General features: G+C 37.9%; 1 protein-coding gene across 1 annotated transcript in view; it reads left to right on the top strand.

The window, feature by feature from the left end:
* The window catches only part of cmss1 (cms1 ribosomal small subunit homolog), a 33,757-nt gene that overhangs the window by 8,439 nt on the left and 8,888 nt on the right, over positions 1 to 16,430 (top strand). The gene's annotated exons all lie outside the window — the stretch shown is intronic.

Genomic DNA, 16,430 nt, shown 5'->3' with positions numbered 1-16,430 from the left:
GCGCGCGCGTGTGCGTGAGTGAGCGTGTGTGTTTTCTCTGGACTTCAGCCCAATGCAGATGAGGTCATTGTACAGTCATGCCAAAGAGGCTAATGGGAAGGACAGAATGGGCTTGTGTGTATGCACATGCAACGAAAATCTTTAAGCACAGTTAGCATTTGAGAGGATAACGCCTTCTGTTTACAGATTAGAGATGGCAAACACCTAAAGAATGCTGCGTTAAGCGTCAGCCCCTACTGTCGCTCATGTAGAAGCATGTGGATTGTATCATGTTGTGTATTTATGCCGAACTCTCATGTTTGGAGAAGAGAGGCATGTTTTCTGAGTTGTGCAGCTTTGCCTAGGGCCTGATAACCTGACTGGAAGATGACATCAGCACTTCATCGACTCTCAATTACATCCATATGTTTGTTCTCTGTCTTCTCTTTCTCAAACTTTTCTTCAGCTCAGTGTTTGTCATATTCTTTATCCCATTTTTGCCGTTGCTTTTAAGTCTTGGACTTTCTCGTTTTTGTAAATCCCAACTTCTGATATTTTTTCCCCTTGCCTTTGTTGTTGCAGTTTGTTGGATGAAACATTTTCTTTGTGGCATAAGGCAAATTTGGGTTCTTCGTGGAGCAAAGAGGGAGTGATTATGCTCTCATTACTCCCACAACCTCAAAGTCCTCTCTGTCCCAACAAGAATCCAAAAAATTATAATTGACTTGTAATAATCTTGCTCGTTTGAGGAGAGTCCAGAAAGTTCAGTTGGAGAAACACTTCATCATAGAGCTGATCATTTTTCCTTCTGAAGACACATAGTTGTGTAAGCCATCTCTGGGAACTATATTTTCTTTTTGTTTGTCGAGCACTCAGAGGCCCGTGTTTGTCCCAGGGTTATGTTGCAATTGCTGATTTACAAAACACACATTCTTTTAAGATTTCTTAAAAGGTTTATCCCCTTCTTTGTCTTTACAAAGTGTGACTCTACTAARCAGATGTTTAATACTGGTGTCAAGGTATGCCAAAGTTTCAAAAAGTTATATTTTCAAAACAACCACAATGTTGAGTCTTATATATTTTTTATAGATTCTTGTGATGAGATGCCAAAAAAAATTAAGGTTCTTTTTTTTATTATTAGCTTTATTGAGTTGATTAATGCAGTGCCACACCACCCTCACCTGTTGTCACATGGTGCGTCAGTTTACTACAAGAAGTTACAGTTTGTAAGCTACAAGCAGCAATATTGTGCATTTGTACACATATTGTGTGTACTGATATGACTGCAATAAGTTTTTTTTTTATTAGGAGTGGGGGAAAAAGCAGTAAAATTTCCTACATTATCATCTTACTTTTTGGCTGGTAATTTTACTCTGTTGCACTTGATAAAGCCAGAGAACATTCTGATTACTGCTTTCTTTTCTAAAAGACTTCAATCTATTTGCTTGGCACGATGGAAAATTTTATCAGGAGCTTGAACTTGATTTACTGGYAGCCACCCCTTGTCTAGTTGCTGTTCAGCATTTGTTTTTTTTTTTTGCTTTTTATTTGTGAAGCTTCTGCTTCTGCCTTGGTGTCTAATTAACTAGTTATGTAACAGACTGATGTGAGGTTAGTATTCTTAGAATGGCTGGTTTCCCCCTTAATCCTTTAATTAATTCAAGGCAACTGTGGCAGCTTGTTAGCTGCTTCGATTGCATGTATTTGCTCTTCCTCTGCTTTTATGGAGCTCATCACTTTCAGATGCATGCAACTGCATGTTTGCATGCTCAGACAGAATTATTCCTACACTAACCCAACGAACATAAAACAAGATCACTCCTTTTGTCCAACTGGTGACTAAATTAAACATTTTCCTTTGACTTGGTGTTTGAAATTTCTCTACAAAGAAAAGCTCTTGAGGAGGGTGGTGAAATATTGATATCTCTTGTTAAGGAAAGTGAAAGAGATATCCTCATTCTTTGCACTTTTTCATGATCTTTATAGATCCCTTTCATGTAGATSTAGGGCTGACATTTGCACCACTTGTCCTTTATCACAAAGAAGTATAAACCTGTCTAAATAATAATAATAATAAAAAATACTCTTAAATAGTGATTTGTAATATTCCATTTCTGAGTGGAGGACTCCTGCTGAAGGTCCTGCTTTTATCTGGTTAATGATTTAAAACGGTTTATCTGGTTAATGGTTGATTTATTTATTTATTTTTTTAATCACAACCTCTTGTTCTGGAGATCTCAGTCTCTCTAGTTGTTCAGTGACTATTGTGTTGCTTCATAAAAATGACGTACTACGGCTGCAACAAAAAGAAGCGGCTCAGCTTGATATCCTTTTTTTTGCTTCTGTTAATTAATTAAGGTGCATATCAAAGGCTTTCAGGTCAATGCTTTCYCCAATTTGGCTATAAGAAAGAATGAGGATCTAATAAAAGATTTTTTTTTAATTCACAATTTGTATCCAGGTGTTTAACCATTGCACATCAGAGCTTCTTAAAGCTTCCTGGAACATTCTGCATTAAAGGAGCATCATCAAATATATTACTGGCATAAAGAGCCTGAATGCCTGGTTCTTGTACAACTGGCAGGTTTTCCAGTCCAGGCTGTTCTTTTTATAATTGATATTTCATATTATAATATTGCAATAAAAATAAAGTGTCTATATACTGTTCAGTTTTTCATGAACACATTTCCTTAAGAAGTTGAGATTATTGAATCTACCTTGAGTGGATATGAACACGTGCGTGGTTGCTAGGAAACATCTTGTGGAAGACGGCTAAAATACCTCTTTAAAATKTATACCATAAGTGAACTGACCTTATGTTTAGTATTGCTAGTGAATGATGATTTTATTTTTATTAATTTAACGTTTTATTTTATCAGGAAAATCCCATAGAAATTTAAAGTGTCTTTTTGCAAGAGAACCCTGAGAAAATGTTTTGATCTGCTGTAATTTGAAGCTCTGCCAATCTCTTATAGAAAATGTTGTTCATGTTTCCTGGCACGTGTGAGCTGTAGTGTGTGTGATATATAGAGCAGCTGTGTGTCTCTCTGAGACACAGTAAAGTTTACTGTAGAATGAGAAAGAACCAGTAAATGTTTAATTTCCTCTGTTTATCCAAACAAGAATATTCTTAGTCATCTGTTATGCTTGTGTTGGGTTTAAGCATCTGGCTGTCGTCCTCTGGACCCAAACTTTACCAAGATGCTTTTTAGCTTTGTGAGAGCTGCAACTAATTGTTGCAACTTCACTGGATCACATCTAAGGTTTTTTTTTGTTTTATTTGTTTTTTCTCAAAGTCCCAAGTTTCTAGCTATTCGCATGTTAATGGATTTCTGGTTTATTTTGATACTAAGTTAATATTTAATACTATTTAATACTAAGTTAACTGGAAATAATTGCTTCTTTTTCATACTTGCTTTATGGATGTTAATGTAAATATTTAATACTTATTTAATACTAAGTTAACTGGAAATAATTGCTTCTTTTTCATACTTGCTTTATGGATGTTAATGTAAATTTGATTCTACCCCAAGTCCCGGCTGCTTTAAGGACCAAATGACTTTGGTTTGTTTTTATGTTTTATGAATGTATGCATTTAACATCGTACATCTGTAGCAAGCCAAGGGGATGCATTGATTAGAAAGCCACATCAAAAGGGAGGTGAAAACTTGACTGATTTAAAAGAGCTTTGTGGGAGCTGGATAATGCCTCGGAGGAGGAGATGATTCAAAGCTTTTCTGAACGGATCGGGGCAGAGATGTGTTTTGCATGTCGAGCATATGTGTTTGTGGTTATTGCTCAGAAACACACTGGTTTAGAGAAGACTCTGATAGATGAGGCTGGAGCAACCACAGCGCTGCACTGGCATTGTGATGCGCGGATGTAATCGTCCTCTGACACGCAAAAGGGATACTGTTGAATAAAGTGACTGTAATGTGTGAAGGGAATGGAGCGTATATTTTGCAGCTGAAATGGGTCATCTGTTTTGCACATGGCACCTAGCAAGGCTGCTGCTGTGGAGAAATAAAACAGAAGAGTTACTCATTTTAGRATATGTGTAAATRCTTGAAAGTGATTTAATGAAGTGAGATTTCTTTCTTTGGTTCTTTTTAAAACACTGGTTTTCAGTATACAAATGCAGAATTTCAGAAGAGAAACGCAGAGGAGGAGATGACTGAAATAACATGCTGGGGATTTTCAGCCAGTGATAAATATTTGGTATCCTCCCACTACAAAAATCCATGTTTAGTTCAGGGTTGATCCAAGAAGTTCTACCTCCTTAACAGGGTCTTTGTTCGGGGGTAGATTACTACTCGCTTTTGTCTGATTCGGTCCTGATTCCTGCAGTAGAAACGCAAAGGAGAGAAAACTACCATAGTTCCTGAAAAGGCTGCTGCAATGACGACATACCCCAGAAGGGGTTTTTACAAAGTATTGACTTGGATGTGTTAACATACCTTTCAAACTAGTATTTACAATATWACTTTGAAAACGTTTTATTTTCCTTCCATTTCACAACTATGTACTGTTTTGTGTCAGTCTGTCACATAAAACCTCAAAACACTGTGGAAAGACAGACTCATTGTCTTATGCATTACCCTTTATTGGGCCAAACTGAAGCACTTGTATATTTTGTTGTGCATGTTAGGTTTCCACATTCTATTTAAAAAGACAGAATTCTGGTGAACTTAATCACTCTACAAGCATGGCTATTTCAAGCCCTTAATTGCATGTGTGGCTGCGGTGGATCAGAAAAGCTTTTTCAGTTTGGCACACGTTTGCAGACAACAAGTCTCCGTCCAAGGCTTCAAGCCCAGCGCGGGTCCAGCCTCTACATGCGTAGATTACAGAGGAGACTCGGGTAGTAGATGGGCCGAAGCAAACCAGAACCTTCAACCAAACTTCCCCGTTGTTGGCCCGTTTTTTTAATTAGCTTAGGAGGTCCAGTAATCAGAATCTTGTTGGACCTGGACGTATACTTCGGGCTACCTCTAAATATGCTCTGTATTTAGATAGCAGATAATTTCTGCTCACCAAAAAACCCTCAGTCCATTTTCCAGTTTGGATTAAGGCCGAAGTATGCACTGTGTGGTGTTATTAAATAGCGTAGGAGAGCGGCAATTTAGGTTATGCATGTAATTGCATGAGTGGATGTTTGTGTGTTTACAAGGGAGCGCTTTGCCAGACTGACCGCAGTGTGTAACCAAGTCCAGGGTTTAATGGACTGTGCCTGAGTGGGGTAGATATAAGCTCTGTCTTGAGGTCACATTCGCTGTCTTTGCAGAGATACCACTGCTAAAAGCCTCCCATCACTCAACCATGACCATCTTTACTGAATGAAAAGAATCTAATCCTACAGACGTGCACATCACTGAGCTTAGCTTTGGCTTGTTTCATTGTGCAAACTTTTAAATCCTACATCCACTCCTAAAATCCTCAGATAATTCAGATAATAATGGATGGATTTTTCTACAAGCCATGGCTCACTAAAGTCTATTAATTCTCTGGGAAGCATATGACATAAATATTGTCTTTGCTCGGGTACATATTGATTTTTTTTTTTTTTCTTTTTTGCATTTCATGCACAAACCTCTGTCTGTCCTGCTCCAACAGTGTAGTCAGGCCATTGTTCTCTCAGATGAAATCTGTGTAGTTCCTCTTCTTCTCCAGTGGGGCCTCATAGTGATCTGCAAAGCTTCTCAAGCTTTTTCACCATTAGTTTTCATGAACCCCACTACTTGCCATATTGATTGGGCTAAGCCTCCACCAGCACAAACTCAACTCACCTTTAGATGAAAAAAAAAACAGTCAAACAGCAACATTTGTGATAAGACTATAGAGTATCTTCCCTCAATAGTACAAGATTTAATGAATTCAGTTGCTGCTGAGGTCATGATTGGTGAAATCAGGCAAATCAAATCAGCTTTGAAGGCAGATTCTCCTGGTCATTCCCACCAAAACCAAACATTTTCTATGTATTGGTGCATTGCATGTCTTCTCAAGGATAGTATTTAGAAAGTTGTCCAGGTGTATTTAGCGGCTACTTACTATTTATCAGAGCTTTATCTTCTCAAATTATTTATTTTTAAGAGATCTTGTTGGGGGGGAAAAAGTAATATATTTTGATGAGATCAATGTTTGTGCAGAAAGGAAAAAAATAGCGATCTGTAATCTGTCTTGTGTAGAAGATTTTTTTTTGTTGTATTTTATTTTCAAATCTGCTGGATAATGATGTATTTGTAGATTTTCAGTATGATTGCATAATATCAGGAAATGAGTGAATAAGATATTATTCAATACCAAACACTCCTTTAAGATTATGATATTGGAAAAATGGACGATACAATGACTGGCGATTCGGTATATAAGGTGGCTTAATTTTGAGCGATATGTGAGGCAAGTTATTTATTACTAAGGTACTTTCACTTTTATATTTTGCATGATTCTTAAAGAGAAAACAAAATTGGCTAATATTAATATTAATATAATATTGGCTAATCAGAAGGTCAGAGCTTTAAAAAGTTGCTAATCTGAAATTGGCCATGATAATATAAGAATAACAATGTAACACTTACTGTGTACTTTCAACTGACTGTTTAATGTACATGCAACATTTTCTCAATTTGTTTTAAAGAAATAACAAAATTCAAGTAGTCTAGCTGTACATATCTATCTATAGTGATGAGAGATCAACTGGGTGAAATACCTGTAGAGCAAACTAACAAATGTGTGCAGTAATGCAACTTCACTATATGCTCTTTTGTCAGTCTGTAATATATTCATCTCATTAGATTTGATTATTCACTCCATATGGTGCCTTGTTTCACACGACTGGCTGCGGGTACCTCAGCAATTGATTTTATTGTGAACATCCTGTAAGTGGTCCTGCTGGGCCAGGAGGGAGTCTCTCTGCAGGGGGCAGAGCACCATCCCCTTTCTGCTGAGTCCATAGTGGGGCCCCAAGGAAAACCTAATCTGTCTTCTCTGATTTCAAAACAGCGGTTACCTCATCTCTGGCTTGGTGTGAGGAGAACAACAGATTTCATTACATTATTACATTACTTTGAGATGGCAGCAGTTACAGAATGTTTTTTTTTCCCCCAGAATATATAACATGAACTGAAAAATGAGTGAACCATCCTACTTGAATCTGTCTTTTTAGAGTACTTGGAAAGAAAACAAGACTTGTTTTTTCTTGAGTAGCTATCCTCACACTTCTCGCTGTTGCCTTGCATGCTTCGATTTTTTAAAATGTATTTAGGAACCTGCATGGAGAGGTAGCAGGTCACTGAAATGTAATATTTTTAGAATACACTTCATTGTAATGAACATTTTTGCTGCTGTTACCAAATTAGAAGAACTGGAAAATAAGGAACTACTGACGGTGTCATTTGGCAACAAGAAGATTGTGTCCCAGTGACCAGTGAGGTTGAACAAAGCCAAGCATTAAGTGGTTATTGTGTGACTTCTACGAGTTATGGACTAACTAGTGGTCAGACAGCCTCTTGTCATAACAGTTAGTGTTACTGAAATGAATAGGCCTGTCTGTGCCTGGCATTCATTTGAGCGAGGCTCATTTACTCTCTGCGCCTTTGCAGCAACAACTATTAGTCTGAAAGAAATGAAATATTTGATTCCAGATTTGCGGGATGCTGGGTGTGCGTGCGTGCGTGTGTGTTTGCGCGAGACATGTGTGTAATTGAAGCAAATTTCATCAGATAAACAGATGTCTAGCAGCCAACTTTCTGAGTTCATCCAAGAAGGCATCCAGATTCATATTAGCAAAGGATGAGGTCATTTTTTTCTCTCTTCAGTTTTACTGCATTTGTTTAAGCTCCTGGCCAAGAGTGCCTGCTGTTTCTTAGCTGTTCATCAATGTTTTATAACATGTTTTATTTTGTGGTCTGTTACATGTTTTAGCTGCATGTAAAATTTTCAGAATGAAACAAAAATATGGTTTATACTTTTGAGTTCTCTTCACATATGTAACCTATACTTGCATTTACCTAGCCTAAGGAGCAACCCTGAGTTTCTTTAATCAAGGTGAGAACAGACATGTCAAGTAGAAACTCTGCAAACCAAAAGCAAGATTTGTGCCACTAGCTCCTTCATCAGATATACTCAAAGGAGGGTGTCTGTAAAAGTGAAACATGTACAGCCTTCAGAGGATCGGGATGTAAAGGCCATTCAAAAGCTTGGATAAGATTTTGAAGGTGTGGACAGCAGCTGGAGTCAGAGCTTCAAGAGCCACCACAGACAACAAAATATGTCATTAGTATCTCACCTGGGCTAAAGAGGAGGACTGAACTGTTGCTCCTCTCTTAGATGAAAGTAAGTTTTGTATAATTTTAGGATTCAAGATCCCAGGAGGAAGGGTGGGGGTCACAGAATCCTCATTGTTTTAGGTCCAGTGTGAAGTTTCCAGTCAGTGATGACTAGGGATGCCCTGTCATTTACTGCTGTTGTCTCAGTGGGGATTAACAAGCTGAAAGTCAGTGCAGCTGTCGACCAGGAAATTTGAGCACTTTATGCTTTCCTTTGTTGACGAGCTTTATGGAGATGCTAATTTTATTTTTCAGTAGGACTTTGCTTCTCCCCACTTATCGTTGTAGATTGGTCAGCAAACCAACTGGACCTAAAGCACATATATGATCCATAAAGTATTGTAAAAGGAAGGGGAGATGCATCAGACTCAACAATGAGATTGAGCTGAAAGCCACCATCACTATCAAAGTAAGCTGCTTCCACTTTCTTCTTTAAGATTTAACCTGAACCTAAGACTGATCACCTCCATATCACACTGCAGTTATTGTCCAGTTTTCAAAAAAGTTGAATTTAGGCTTTTCATTGGTTGCAAGCTAAAATTAATATTAACGACGGAAATGGTCAGAGACCAAGGTTCTTGACAGGTAAAGGTCATCTCGCCCTCTCTAGCTTGGAGGGAAGTTCTTCCCTTAAGTGAAGGAGCTCAAGTATCTCAGGGTTTTGTTCACAAGTGAGAATGGACTGGAAGATCGATAGACGGATTGATGCAGAGCAGAGCCAAAATTTAAGGGTAGGAACAGTCTATGTTCCTACCCTCACCTACGGTCATGAAGTTTGGGTCATGAACAAGATCCCAGATACAAGCGGCCAAATTCAGCTTCTTCTCTCGGGTGGCTGAAAGTTCCCAGGAGGGAAGTTCTCATAAGGCAAGGAGCTCAGTCAACCAGGAGCCACTACTCTTTCACATTGAAAGGAATCAGCTGAGCTGACTCAGGCATTTTTTCTGGATGCCGCCTAGAAACCTGTTTTTTGGGTTGTTTCTGGCATGTCTATAAGGGAAAATGCCCAGTACCTACCCAATAATATGCCTCTCAGCAGACCCGGGAATGCCTCTGACTTCACCTGCGGACCTGGAGATAGTGACTGGGAAGAGGGAAGTCTAAGCGTTTCTGCTGAGACTGCGACCCGCTTCTGAATAAGCGGATGGTGGCAAGTGCATAAAGAAATGAAGTTAACAGAAACAAATACTTGAAATGCATTCTGAATTTTCACTTACTAAAACAACTTTACCTTAATGTTTTAATGTATTTGGATGCATCTATAGGTTTTTTTTGTTTTGCTTTTTACATAGACAGGATCTGACAGACATTTTTTAGTTACGTTCTTCACCTTTGGGGACTTTGCAAATCAATGCGGAGACAGTTTGGTTTGTTAAAGGAGCTTACATCAATGTTACTCTGGTTGATAATGGAGATTGACAGAGTAGTTGCACAATTATCATGGCTTTTTAAGAATTTAAATTGATTTTATATGTGTTCATTTTGCTACCATCAGTTCTACAGGAATCCCTGATAATCGTTGGTCCAATTAGAATAGAATACCCTGACAATTGATTGAAATACAGGCATTTGTGTCGCATAACCTTCACTGTATGAGTGATGTGAACATTAAATGACTCCATTATGTTTTAACGAAGTGAAAAATTATTCTATATTGATTCCATGTATTTAGACAAATGTAAGAAGAACCAACTTCTTGTTAGTTTGTTTTAAATAAACGCTGTCAGACATTTGAAACTTTATCCCTAAATAGTTTAAACTCAACATTAGTGAATTTCCGTCTTTAGGAGTGCTATGCTGGTTTTGCTTTAGCTAAACCAGCATAGCTAAAACTAAAACAAGAGCACTAAAATAAACACGTCTATAGTATGAGGTAATGTAATACCGTCTGGTAAGTTTATGTTTGACACTTGCATAGTCCTCTTTTGTAATAGCCCTGTTGGGATGCTTGTTTTGTGTGGCCTAAGCATTGTTGGTGGTCTTTCCTTTATTGCATTAACAAGTCTATAAATCAAATTGTAGCCATAATTGTGGAAAGAAACACTGCAAACATTTGGTTGAGAGTATTGTCATGAAACATGGTCCACATGGTTTTGCAATGATGTAAGTTGTTGTTCTGAGGGAGGCTTTTTTTTTTTTTTTTTGTCGACCAGGACCCCATTAAAAGCACGCTTAAAATGAATAGCACTTTTTGTGCGACTATATTTAAACTTCGATGTTTATTCTAAGATTTACTGGTAGGATACATGTGCATTACATCATCATAGGGTTACATTCAAGGATATGACTAAGCTTTATATGGAGACTTGTGACAAGAAACCTTTTTGTAGTTTCATATTTTCTCCAAAACACTTTAATTCATAATTTCTTTTAGAATATTAATACATGTTGGATGGTAAAAGACCACAATGATGGCCTATTTTCAGTGTTAATGAATTGTGCACAAGAAATGTGTGCATAAAGAAGAACAATCTTTCAAATTATACCAAGCAGTCCTTCGTGTTCCAGTTCATGTTTTGCTTAAACCTAAGAAATGTGCATTTTTGATCACACCAGAAATATAAGCCCTCCTTACATTGGCTACCCTGTGTTGTCAAGGGTTTTCCTCATGTAATTCTAGTAAAAGCTTAAAAGCTTTGGGTTATTTACACAGCCTTGTATCTCTGATTAGCACCTGCTGTGCAACCTCCTCTAGAGCTCCTATCACACTGTGCCAGCCAGCATTGGCTTTGCTCTAACACGTGGAAGCTGGTGTTCCAATCTAACGTTGGGGATTAAACTGCACAGATCAATCTTTCGCAAAGAGAAGGCAATGGATTTTTTTTTTTTACTTAAACAGGGAGGAATTAGAGAATAATTGTATAAATCAGATGCACACTTCAACTTTTATTGCAATGGAAATCAGTATATCAAATAATGGTGTCTGACCATCATACACTAAAATAACTAGCATTAACTGTACAAATATATGTATGATCAATACTAGCTATGCACCAAAAGGAATATTTGAGCTGATATCAATTGCTTTTACTATCCTTTGCAGAAACACCATTAAGTGTTTGTATTGACTGGTAATTGGTTTCTTCACTAGGGAGGAATTGTAGCTCACACTTTGCAGAATTGTTTCACACGTGGGAGGTATTTAAACTTTGGATGGCCATGATTAAGAAAATGCCACAGCATCTCGGTTGGATTTAAGTGCAGAGTTTGACTAGGCCACTCCAAATCCTTTGTTTCATTTTTTATGTGAAGTAATGACTTCAAAATATTGAGTAGAAATTATCCTTCCATTAATTTTGATTATTTGTCTTAAAACAGCAAATCACTGGACCATCACACTGACCACCATATTGCAGATATAATGTTGTTTTTCTGAACTGCTTTAACTTTTACTTCAAATGTGACAGGACACCCATTTCCTAAAAGGCCTCAATAGCCCATGGAATATTTTCCCAAAAGCCTTGGATCGTCAAGAGGTTTTTTAGCAAATCTGAGACAAACCTTTGGTAATTAAATCTGCTTTCTGATTTTTGAACACTTTGGCTAAACTACAAATGATTTCAGAACCGAGGCCTAAATTATTACTGCACTTCTCTGAGAGCAGAACAGTTGAAAGATTGTGCCTACGCTTATTGTCACATGTTTATATTGCAGAAACAATATAGGTACCATTACTTGCCCGTGTTGTTCTGTGTAAACAAAATAATTAGCTTCTCCAGTGTCATTACTGCTTCAGGTTATGTATGAGCTCAACAGCTTTAAAAACAGAATCAGAGACTATTTGTCGAAAACAGACACAATCAGTTGCTTCCTGAAATGACTTGATTGATCCTTTTTATGTCCTGTCGGCACCATTGGCCATCCATTAAAACTAATCAGCCCTATTGATGGCCTATAAAAGATTACTGGGTTTCCCATTTTGCTGTATGTGATTTCTCTCTATAGCCATAGACTTTAATTGATCTATGGGTATTTGAGCTGTAACCTCTTTGGACTGAGTGAGACTTTAGTCATATAAATGTCTTTCTGACTCTACCATTTGGAACCTCTGTGGTAAAGAAGACACTGAAAGTTAAGGGACTTATATTACCTTTAATTAGATTACTATCATTCTTGTGAGAACACATTTAGATTAGTGGTTGACCGATAGGTTTTTTTTTTTTGTCAATACCCCACATAAAGTGAACGCTGGCTAATTTTTCTTAACTGGGTTTTTTTAGTTGTCAAAATTTTCCGCTTGCTTTCACATGAAATCTGCAGCTAAAGACTGAAATTAGCTAGTTGGTAAAACAGCATCTTAACTCTATTCATGGTAACATTTCAGGTGACTCATTATTGTTTTCACAACAAGCTACCAGAAGGCCCTTTTTTGTCAATAAAAGTATATTTACATGTAAATGTAATATTTATGCCTGTATTTTTGTATTCAACAATAATTTTAGGATACTTGGGGTTCGGTTTGATTTGGCGAGTAATTTTGAAAAGTTTCACTTTTACACTTTCAACGAAAAGGTCTCCCCTATTTTCTTCTTTCCTCTAAGAAAAAGGGTTAGGGTTAGGGTTAGGGTAGGGTTAGGGTTAGGGTTAGGGTTAGGGTTAGGGTTAGGGTTAGGGTTAGGGTAGGGTTAGGGTAGGCTTGTTGGGGAATTCTCTGAGATAATTTGCAACTTAAACATTGAAGTTGCTAATGTCTCTTTATTGCCTGAACATTCTATGAAAATGACTTATATATGTCTATCATTCCTAATCGTTTATATAATATGCTAATCAGCTTTGGATTTGTCTTGGATGCTAGACAAATTTAATTCAAAGAAATTAGTTACAGGACCAGTGTGTTGAATTTAGCTACATGTAAAAGCACATTTGATGGTCTGAAGCACATGAATTCACTTTAACCTTTAATTTATATCTGAACTGCACGTCTTCATTACCCACATAAAATAAATGTGTAAGCTGCCGCTCATTAGTAAATCTATTTCTCTTGCAAGTGTGTCTGTGGTTAAATGAAACGTGTTTAAGGAGTCAACCTAATCGCCTTGCCTGCACCTTATTCTCATTTAAACATCGGTCTAACTTCTCTGCCCACAGGCTCACTGCAAAGTGCTTCGCAGCTCAGTGAACACAGAATATTGAAGTCACATGGTTTATATTGCCTATTCAAGCAGCTGGCTCGTACCTTTGGAAGGGGCAAAATTCACTAGAAAAATGTCAAACATCTGCTTGACTTGATTGCATAAATTTAGGATTGGCTTATATTAATAACTTTAACTTAAGATAATCTGACATTTTCATGTCATTAGATGTCCATCCATCCATCCATTTTCTGTACACTCTTGTCCCTAGTGGGGTCGGTGCTGGTGCCCATCACCAGCGAGCGTTTCGGGCGAAGTCATTGGATGTCATCTCCATTATTTTAACTTCTTTCATAATAAAGATTAATATTATTGTAAGATGAATTGATTGAAATGACCAAACGGGAATTTAAAAAAGCCTTACCTACTGTTTTACTCCCTTTTTCTGTCTGTCAAGCAGGAAGTGGAAACTGTATCGTGGTACGAATCTCTCTTCACCTCAGTGGTCGCGTTCTGCTTCCAGTTATCCTCGCTTCTTTGATCTTTGATAGTTTCTCCAAAATCTGTTCACAGTGAGAGTGAGCGAGTGGGAGGAATCATTTGGTTGGCCCACCAATAAAGGGTGTGGTCTTTAAGCAGAAGGGGAGCATGATGAGTGGATTATTGTATCAGGAAAACGTCTCTATAAAGAAACAATATACCATTATGTCAAAAATTAAGATGTCCCAATACAAATTTTGTTTTGTATTTATTACACTTAAGAAAATGTACGTTTTACTCATTAAACAAAAGATAAAAATGTGTTTCCTAACAGGAAAATGTTAGGACACCTAGTAACCAGCTTTCTCCTTTTTGTTTAAATAAATATCGCACAAAAAGGAAAAACTAATTCCTATATCTACAACTAAATACTGTATTGGTATTAGTTGTTACTGAAATTGTACCAAAGGGGTGAAAGGAAAAAAAAAACTTGAGAGGAAGGAAGAAATAAAAACCACAGTTGCAAAATAGATTAGGAAACGGTGCATCAAAAGAACAAGCTGGAAAATTTGCATCTGATGTTGGTTTGTAGAGTGCCTTTTTCCTCACGATGTTCTTGACCTCAAGCAAGATGCAGATCAGTGATATGCTCAATTTGCTGAGCCACATTGCACACATCCTGATCTAGCTGCATGCATCATCTTTCATATGTATTTAGACTTAAAAGAGCCTGACATCAAAAGCATATGTGACATATAGGACTTCAAAGATGGGTGATAAATATATCCTCTTCTCAGGTAGTTCAAATGCAACCCACTCACCAGCAGTGAGGACACTAACCCAGAGACAGTCAGGCTATTGTATGAATCAGAACAAATGTTGCATAAACCACAATGGACTTTATTTTCCTTTTTGAATTCACAGGAACCTTGTATTTCACTTCCTTAAAGTCTGATTATGATACCTCAACCCTGCATGCCCAGGCCCCTTCCCCCAAGGTTTTCCACACAGGTTATGGTACATGTGGGGGCTTCCCATAGATATTTGTGCTTAAAAAAGGGTTTTCAAGAGCGTCAGCTACAGTTGAATCACTCTTCCTAACCCTCCTAGAAAAGTTAACTGTAGACTGTTGGAAAAGAGTCCCGAGCGCAAATATTAAACTTCACATTCCGAAGTAACAGTATGGTGATTATCGTAGCCATCAAACAGGAGGTCAGATCTTTACCCTTCCTGAGGTACTGATTTGGGCCATAAGAGTTTGGTTGTTCAGTACATGTCTGTTGTGGATCTGGAGAAAGCTTATGGCCGATCCTCAAGGTATTTTGATTGTTGGATTATTCAGGGGTACAAAGTTGCGGAGGCACTTTAAGGTCCATCTTGTCCTATTATAAGCAAAGCAAGAGCTTTGTCCACATTTTTGGCACAAGTTGAGCTTGTCCTCAAAACAGGTTGGTGTCCATCAGAGCTTTCACTAATCCTGTTTATAATGTTCATGAACAGAATTTGAAAGTTTAGGCTATGTTCACCCAGTAGCTCTTGATTCTGAAATCCACATTTTCTGCTAAAATTGGATTTCTTTTGCATGGTCGTTCAAACCTCAATGAAACTTCTGTGTGAACGGTTTAAGTCCCCAAATTTAACTGCATGAGCAGAAGTAGAACATTGATGTCATACTGTCTACAGAAGTAATAATGGATGGAGTCGTTTATGGATTGATTTTAAAGTTTATTCAGCAATGGGAACTGACAAGGTTGTCACTAGATCATAGCAACACAAAGGAAGCTAATTAAAAGAAAACACAACTAATAGAAAGGGCCTTTAGTGGAGCTTTGAGTGCAACTTCTGTAGAGAATTCTGTTAGGATATGTAGTCAGAGCCAGGAGTGGTGGGATTGTGATGCAAAACACTTCACTGACACATGCTTCTTTCGTAATTTCGTAATATAATTTTCAACCATCGTTTGAGTCTTGATTTACCTTATCTGGCTTCTTCTGGTGCAGAATTATGAATCATGGCCGATCACGCTGTAGAGACTTTGACAACAATCGGATGCATATCCAATTTAGTACCATGGGGTGAAAATATCTAAATTGGAATATTCAGACTGTGGGTGGTGAAAACATCGGATATAGGTCGCATTTACGCAACAACAAACAAAGAATTGGATTTGGTTCGTATTTGCCTGCTGTCTGAACGTAGCCGTTGTCGGTTCTCCTATTTGCTTTTTGCAGAAGATGTGGTTCTGTAAGCCGTCAGTTCACAGCCAAGTGTTAGTCAGGATGAGAGTCACTTCCTCTTAGTCACTGGTCTGTCTACATTCAAGCTTTGACCTTTTGTCATATGACGTGGATGATGATGGAAACAGTGAGACCCCAGATGGAAGTTGCTGGTATTTGCTTCCTGTAAAGAGCACTGCTTTCTGCATCAGAACAAGTCAGCTGAGGTGGTTCAGGCATCCGATAATAATCTCTTCTTGAAGCCTCTCTTGCAAGATTTTTGTAGGCACATGTCACTGAAAGGAGACTACAAATCCCTTCTGGCCTGGGAATGCCTTTTAATCCCCCAGGATGAGGGA

This window comes from Poecilia reticulata, linkage group LG2 (assembly GCF_000633615.1).
Source record: "Poecilia reticulata strain Guanapo linkage group LG2, Guppy_female_1.0+MT, whole genome shotgun sequence".
Lineage (NCBI taxonomy): Eukaryota > Metazoa > Chordata > Actinopteri > Cyprinodontiformes > Poeciliidae > Poecilia > Poecilia reticulata.
The sequence above is the reverse complement of the archived record's forward strand: the minus strand, read 5'-3'. Positions and strand labels throughout refer to the sequence as shown.